Genomic DNA, 8,608 nt, shown 5'->3' with positions numbered 1-8,608 from the left:
TATTGCATTCAGTAATTTCAAGTAGGTATCTTGAAATCAGTCATTGTGGAAGTAATACACCCATAGAAATTGCCAAACACCAAACATTTCGCAGCCCACCACTGGTTAGGGGAACAGAAAGAGATGGTCGGGCAGCAGTTTAGCAACAGCAGGAAGCCATTGCCACCTCTAGGCAGAGGAAGATAATATGTTACCAGCACTGGAGCAGAGGCGCGGCAAAAGAGCCGTCCATAAGGAATGATCTTTATGGAAGAGCTCAGTCACTTCCAGAACCTGCAGTTCAGAGAGGAAGGGAGTGAAAAAAAAAGACACGATTTCTTTTCACACACCCAAATCCCATTGGCTAAGTACAATCAGCAGCAAAGGGTCAGCCTCCCGCAGATAGAGAGCTACAGTAAGAACAGAGAACCCTCCGTGAGGTAAGCAAACAGAAACTAACCAGTTCATTATTTAAAACTCTGTCATGAGGGACACCTGGGTGACTCAGTCAGTCAAGCATCTGACTTTGACTCAGGGCATGATCTCACAGTTTGTGAGTTCAAGCCCCACATCAGGCTCCATGCCGACAGCTCAGAGCCTGGAGCCTGCTTCAGATTCTGCGTCTTCCTGTCTCTCTGGTCCTCCCCTCCTTGTACTCTGTCTCTCTCTGTCTCTCTCAAAAATAAATAAACATTAAAAAAAATTATAAAAGAAAAATAAATAAAAATCTGTCATGAAGGGATGAGTCATGTATTTTGGAGCATGTGTTAAAATGAAAGACCATGAAGACATGAAAAAGAATGAGGCAGGCCTCTGTGTTATGATATGACACTTCAATAATACATTGTTAAATATGGTAAAAAGTAGGTTACAAAAATGTGTGCAATTTTATTCCATTTTTGTAAAAAAATATACAAATATATATACTTTTCCTTTCACAGGCCAAACAAAACAGCTAGAAAAATATACCAAACTCTGGAAGTTATTACCTTTGAAAACTTCTAACTTTACAGATTTCAGATGTGTTTGGATTTATGGACATGTATTATCTTCCTAATACATTTTTAATAAAGCGTCTGTTAGTGTGTCCAAAGAGTGTGTGTGACCTCAGGGTTGGCTATGCTCTTAAGTGTATCTAAAATGCGTGATTTTTTCCTTCCGTGCACACCTGAAAATTCTGCATATTGGTCTACGGGACGTGGAGGCACCTGCACATCTCACTGCTATCTTAAAGGCAGTGTGGACTTGGAGGGAATGATCATCAGCCACGAGGTGTGGGTCGACTCATATAGGGACATTCTGTGGGACGTAGGTGCAAATTTTCAGTGAAGAGACAGAGGTATTCCCAGGGCAAATTCTAAAAGCAAAGCCTCTTGAGGAACAATAGCCTCTAAACTCTGAAGCACTACCATAGATGTCTTTGTATTAATTTTGTTCCCACTGACAGAAGTAGGAAATACAATGATAATGAGTGACATCTCAGTTATCCACCCCTGGAATTTTCTGGCAACATGTTTAGAAAATTATGCTTTTTGAAAACCAATTCCCCCAAATACCACATTACTTTAACACCTAAACAAATGAATCCTTTCTTCCTAATATTGAGTACACATAAATCATCCCAAATAGGGCTCTTTTTATTATAAAGCTTGATTATTTTTTCTTTCCTCAGAAAAGAAGACCCAGGTACTGTTTATTAGGTATATGAGGGGAAAAAATCAGGGTTTTCAAAGCCAACAATACTTGCAAACTTGAATATATTTAGATTTCTGGGATGGCTGAAATATAATCAACACGGAAAAGAAAACATCACTAAAACATTTTCTTGACCAAAATACACACTCCACCCTTCGGCCACTTCCTCATGCGAGCATGTGGACATGAAACTATGTGCCCTCTCTCGTCTGCTTGTTACTTAGTCGTCAACTAGTCACCGTAGCTCATTGGAGGCACCCAGGTCGGATTTGCCCAAACACGTCAATTAGATGCATTGTTAACAGATGTTATGGACACCTATGATAATTGCATTATCCTCCTGTCATCTGGAAGCATCATGAAAATGAAATTGTTTCTTCAGAGATTTGTTGCCGAAATGCTACAGCATGAAAAGCAACTATGAAATACATCTCCTGGATAAGTCAGACAAAATGAAAATCAAAACTATCATCAACATTTAGAAGAGCAGGAGAGAAATGGAATAAGAACGGTACTTAAAAAGGCAATAAAATTCCCTCAATGTTATACTAGTTCACGATGACAATATAAAACCTTAAATCTTGGAGCAAGCACAAGAGTGACTTCACCAGCTCAGCGGCTACTAAAAATCTCTTTTCTTACCTTAAAGTCAAATTGATTGTCAACGCAAACATTTAAAGTACACATTTAAAATGTGATTGCTTTTTGGAGGGTAGGGAAAGGAGGATGTGGGTGGGAAAGGGTAGGCAGGAACAGGGCATATTTATAATGAGCATATATTTTTAAAACATATTTCATACCATCGGGAAATCTATTAAGTTCTCAGACTGATGGTTTTGATGTTCTCAATGGATTCAAAAGATGTTACGATGTTCTGTGCTTATACTCCCTGGTGAAATGGCATGCTTGTCTGGGTCTCTCTTTATAAAACCACACTGAGGGGATTTACCAATGTCAACTAACCAAGAAAATAAACAACAGTCCTTTTCTTTAAAATGAGCAGTAGTATTTACACAACCTGTAGGTACGCTAAGAGCAGTGTAGTGTAGGCAATCCCCGAGAAGCACAAAGAGTCATTCTGGACTAGATTAAGTGCCTCCACAAGACATTCTTCCAGCCAAGAAAGAGATAAGGGTCATCTCTGAGTGATAGGGAAGTGAGTTCAACAACATGATTTGCCAAGGAATAATTTCACTCTGAAAACTTTTTACACAAAATGTGACTCACAGATCTGGGAGTGAGGAAAAGGAAAATGTTCTGGGACGCTAAACAGACTTCACCTTTTGCATATTTCTGAGCTGAACTGGTAAGCATGATACATTTTCCTAGCTGGGTATTTGATTCCATGAAAGATACTTTTGTTTTAGGAGCATAAGAAATGAGAGCGAAAGGAAGGGAGAGAGGGGGGATAAAATGGATATCCTACCTCTAATAAATAGATAATTACTTTATCTACCTGCTTCATGTCTGATGTTTTACCTACATTCATCTGACCCCAAGCTAGCCTTGAGAGTTATTATTTTCTTCAATTTACAAATGAGCAATCTGGTGTTCAGAGAGTTTAAACAATTTCCCCCGTGACACTAGGGTTGCAAGCTCTACTCAGATTTTAGTGCTTCAAAGCTGAGCCTTTCCTCTTACACCAATGGATTAGTTTGCTATGGTTGCTGTAACAAAATACCGTAGAGTAGCTGGCTTAAACAACAGAAACTAACTTGATCACAATTAACTTTCTGGAAGCTCTGGAACCCTAAAAACCAAGATTACGGTGCTGGCAGCTTTGGTTTCTCCTGAGGCCTGTCTCATTGGCTTACAGATGGCTGTTATCTCACGGCATTCTTGTGGTCTTCCCTGTGAGCACATCCCTGATGTCTCTCTGAGGGTCCAAATTTCCTCTTCTTTTTTTTTTTTCCAGTGCAATACATATTTATTGATTTCTTCTGTGTACCACACTCAGTGCTCGGCATTAGCGATAGGAGGGGAATTGGGGATTCAAAACTGAATAGCACGTGGTTCCTTGTTCCCAAAAACTTAGAATATAATAGATAATTTTTCCAGTTTTATTGAGAAATAGTTGACATGCATCACTGTATAATTTTAAGGTGTACAGCATGGTGGTCTGATTTAAATATGTTGTGAGATGATTACAACAGGCTCAGCTAACATCCATCTTCTCATATACAGACGTGTGTATATGATGAGAAGAAAAAAAGAAAAAAATTATCCTTGTGATGAGAACTCACGGGACTTTCTCTCCTCACCCCTTTTCTGTGTTTCTATGTTTCTGTGGTGTACATTACATCCTTAGTACTTCTTATAACCGGGGAAATTTGTAACTTTTGACCACCTTCCACCAATTCCCCCTCCTCCTTCTCTCCACTTCTTTCTTTTTTTTAAGTTTATTTACTTATTTTGAGAAAGAGATCGGAAGAAGGGCAGAGAGAGAGGGAGAGACAGAATCCCAAGCAAGCTCCGTGCTCTCAGCTCAGAGCACGATGCAGGCCTTGATTCAGGGCTTGATCTCACAAACCATGAGATCACAACCTCAGCTGAAATCAAGAGTCGGACATTTAACCCACTGAGCCACCCAGGTGCCCCTCCTTCTCTCCACTTCCGATAATCACAAGTCTGATCTCTTTTTCTAGGAGTTCGTTTGTTTTTGTTTGTTTGTTTGGTTTTGATTCCACATAAGGTGAGATCATACAGTATTTGTCTTTCTCTCTCTGATTTATTTCATTTATCATTGATGCCTTCAAGGTCCATGTTGTTGCAAATGTAGGCTGTCCTCATTTTTTTTTTTTATGTCTGAATAATGTTTCACTGTGTGTGTGTGTGTGTGTGTGTGTGTGTGTTGTATAGCACAACCTTTTTACCCATTCATCCATCAGTGGACATTTAGGTTGTTTCCATATCTTGGCTGTTGTACATAATGCTGCTTTAAACATAGGGGTGCAGTGCACTGTTGATGGGATTGTAAACTGATGCAGCCACTATGAAAAAACAGTATGGAGCATTCTCAAAATATTAGAAGTAGAACTCTAATATCCAACAATTCCACTTTGGGGAATATATAGAAAGGAAGTGAAAATGTTAACGTGAAAAGATATCTGCACCCCCATAATCAGATTTCCTCACCTCATAAGGACACCAGTCAGATTAGATTAGTGCCCACCCATATGACATTAGTTACCTCTTTTAGGGCCCCGTCTCCAAACAGTCACATTCTATGATACAGGAGTTAGGACTTGAACCTATGAATGGGGGGGGGGGGTGGCGGGCACAATTCACCCATTACAATCACTCCACAAGGTCAAAATACAGATCTTTTACAGACTCTTTTCAGTTCAGGTTTCTACCTGTTCCAAGGACTATAAGCTTCTTACTCTATACGTGCACATAATTCCGACATGCTTTCCACTACATACAAAAGTTCATCAATATGCTAATTGTAGAAAAGAGTGAATAAATGAGATGAACTACAGGCAGGAGGATAGAATATTTAGCAACAGACTATCTAACTGTGTTGAAGAGGAAGCGATTACACCCATCCTCACAATGGTTTATTATTTCAGCTTCCAGAAGGAATAGACGAAATACAGGGCCAGTCCTTGCCATGTACTGCAGAAGACTCAATCTATGTCCTGGGGTTAGGTGGGGTGATGCTTTAGGGATGTTCATGGCTTCCAGACATACCACCTCCTCACATCCTGTGGGGGAAAATAACAGCTAATGAGTCAGCGACTAAGTTGGGAATCAGCCCAGAGCTTCTATAACAGTAGATTCAGCATGTAAAAATGAGAATAATCCCCCACAATCATTTCCACTAGGAACTAGTTGATTCTAAAGATATGATTCATTCAGGGTAAAACCAAATCCTCCACCTACACACTTTTTGAGCCATTAGGAAAAAAATTATGTACAAAAAATATATACTTTTAGGGCATTTCTCTCTTTTATACCTTTGGAAAATATAGAAAGAACATCAGAATTCAACTCAGGAGAGAGAAGGAGAGAAAGAAAGAGATACAGAGCTATATATATATATTTGTAGATAGATGGATAGATAGATAGATATCACAGGACAAGGAGTAAAACAAGTAATGTTTTGTAATCAATGTAATCAGATTGTACAGGCACACAATTAATTAAAGAAACTGCCTTGAAATCCAGACCATTAACAGTACTTAACTTCAAAAGACATTTTTCCATTCTTTTTCCCCTTGTTTAGTGCAGACTTCATTTAAGATATCAATTACTAAACAGACTTCTAAAGCCAAGGGGAATGTCAACAAATTATGTAGCTAACAAAAAAGGTCAGCATGATTTTACTTGTTTGTATTTGTCCTAATAGCACAACTTAATTGTTTTACTGAAGTGGCTTATCATTAGAATATTTGTTAATATAATACAAATTAACTCAAAAGGATTTGATAAGATGTAGGGGGAAAAAGCTCATCTTGAAGCAATGTAGCTAGATAATCCAAATAGTCGATGTCGCCCTCTACTTTCTACTCAAAAAGACCTTTCTTTTGTTAAATACATAATCTTATGCCAATAAAACATTGTTTTCAGCCCTGCAATGATCTAGTGTCCAATGTAGGATTGTAGCCATTTACTTTTTATGGAGCTAGAAACATAATGAGAAGATTCATGCTTTGGGTCATTCACTCATGTTATTACATTACACTTTAGCCCTGGATCCTAGGGTCCCTCATTCTCCTATATATGTGTTTTTGATTCTTGTTTCAGGGAACAAGGCTGAAAAAGAATCCCAGAGGTGGTCTAATATCTCCAGCATTCTATCAGCTGATAGGCTGGAGTGAAAGCCCTCAAACAAGATACCCTAACCAGCTGGGTCATGAATTCTCTGTCCGCTACAAAAAGTTGGAGAGGAGAAGCTTCAGCCAAGTCGTCAGTATCAACAAGTAATGTAATTATCATGGCTGCCTGAATTATAAACTTCTAACTGTATTGCTAAGTTTAATTTTTCCCTGAATCAATATTCGATCACATAGTTTCTCTAGGTCTCCTTGACCCTAGAAGATTTAAGGAATGATTATATGGGGGAGGAAAAAGAAGTGGGGAGCATTAACCAAAATTTAAAAATACTTCCCTATCTTTTTGGAACTAGAACAAAGTACACATCAGCATGTACATACAAAATAAAAAGCTGGTTCTGAAGTTTGTCATTTGCATCTTTAGGGTCCCCTTTATGTTTCTCCTTCCTCCTCTGACATTCTGTAGGTTCCCTTATGGTTTTATAACTTATAACAGCTCGTGACTTGTTGTTTTATAACTCTTTCCCACCATTTTTGGAGTTCAATGTTTGTCCCTCCTCACAGAGACACTTGTATAACCCTTGGGAGGGTGTGGTCAAGGCAATGTGGCTATACTGGTTCCTGTTCAGGTCACCTTCTTCCAAGGTCACTCCAGTTCTGGGTCCCCTGTCAGTGTCTTCTGTGTCACATGCTAATCTATGGAGAAAGGGATCACTTTCCTGCCAAACAGTGGACATGTTACAGGCATGAATTCTCAGTCTGTAACCAATTGTTCACAATTTAGACATAAACATAGAGTTTTCATAAGCTGTGTTTCTGTAAGTGCCCAACCCCCACCCCACCCATTTTCTACTTCACATATTCATGCTGAAGCTGAAGGCTTTACATTACTGTAATCCGGGAGAATGCCTTCTTTATCTTTTCTGCTGTGCTGGGTGGAGTTTTATAGACTCCTCAAATCCATGGTGGAGAGAATACAACTTCCCGGCTGAAATATTCCCTAAAATGGTCTCTCCTGCTGTTCTCTGGCAACCCTTGTGTTTGTTGTTTCTCAAGGGAGATTCTGTTTAATTGATTCTTACTCACAGTGTATTATACTCTCTTACTAAGATTTAGATTTAGCTAACCCACAAAAATAAAACCTACTTTACAGAGTTGGAGAGAATTCAGTCAGCTCCTTTCCTTCACTGCGGTCTTTCTCCTCTGATCCCTCTGAGTTATGATGTCTGCAATATAAAGCCCATTTGAATTGTGTGTCCCCGGTCCCTCTTTTGTGCCACAAATCTTGACCTTCTCTTCATCTCCTCAGGCCTATTCAGCCAGCAAAAATGGCCATGCTATCTTCCCAAGGAACCCACTGAGCTAGGGCTCAGAATTCTGGAGTAGAGGGTGGGGGGAGGGGCATGATTGTCTGGGTAGAACACTTGAACAGAACAGGGAACTTGAATTTTGGAATTCAAATTATTGCAAGGTCCAGAATCTGTGTGAATATATATGAATGTGGGTGAGTATGATGATGACACAGGTACTTTATTAGTCTATATGTACAGGGAAAGCTTTTAATATTAATATTGACTACAAATAATGGATAAGTGGGAAGAAAAGGTTAAAATTTTGATCTTTTCTAGTTGTTACAAAGTGTCTCTGCTGCACTACAATTTCTAACATGTTTAATATTAATTGAGTACTCTCTTTCCTAAAATCTACTTCTTCACAATTCCCACTGTGTCACTTTTCTTCAGCCTCTCCTGCATGGTTTAATTCATGGGTTCCTCCCCTTCTCTCAACCAAAACATATGGGCATAATTAAAACTCCTTTCTGGTCCCTCTTTCTTCTTCATTAGAGGCTCAGTTAGAGTGAAAGTAAATTCTATTCACATTAATTTAAATACCTTCTATATACTGGAAATTCCCAAATTTATATCTCTAGTCTAGACTTTGATTCTCAGCCTCAGACTTGAACACCCAATTGCAGTTGGAGAACTCATACAAAATGGAATTCTCAATGCTTTTCCTAATCCCACTGCCACCCCCATCTACCTGACCTCACCCAGTGGTCCCCACCTTGGGAAATGGCACAGTCATTTTCCATCCAAAGTCAGAGTCTGGGGGTCATCTTGAGCAAATACTGATGGTCCTACCTACAAAACACATTT

General features: G+C 39.1%; 1 long non-coding RNA gene across 1 annotated transcript; it reads right to left on the bottom strand.

Annotated features, from left to right (window-relative positions):
* Positions 1–5,193: 5,193 nt before the first annotated feature.
* Positions 5,194–7,846, bottom strand: LOC122479724. The gene is made up of 2 exons (XR_006296415.1): positions 7,599–7,846; positions 5,194–5,381 (listed from the first exon to the last, which is right to left on the bottom strand). It is a non-coding gene; the product is annotated as an uncharacterized LOC122479724 (long non-coding RNA).
* Positions 7,847–8,608: the final 762 nt, after the last annotated feature.

This window comes from Prionailurus bengalensis, chromosome C1 (genome assembly GCF_016509475.1).
Source record: "Prionailurus bengalensis isolate Pbe53 chromosome C1, Fcat_Pben_1.1_paternal_pri, whole genome shotgun sequence".
In the NCBI taxonomy this organism is placed as follows: domain Eukaryota; kingdom Metazoa; phylum Chordata; class Mammalia; order Carnivora; family Felidae; genus Prionailurus; species Prionailurus bengalensis.
The sequence above is the reverse complement of the archived record's forward strand: the minus strand, read 5'-3'. Positions and strand labels throughout refer to the sequence as shown.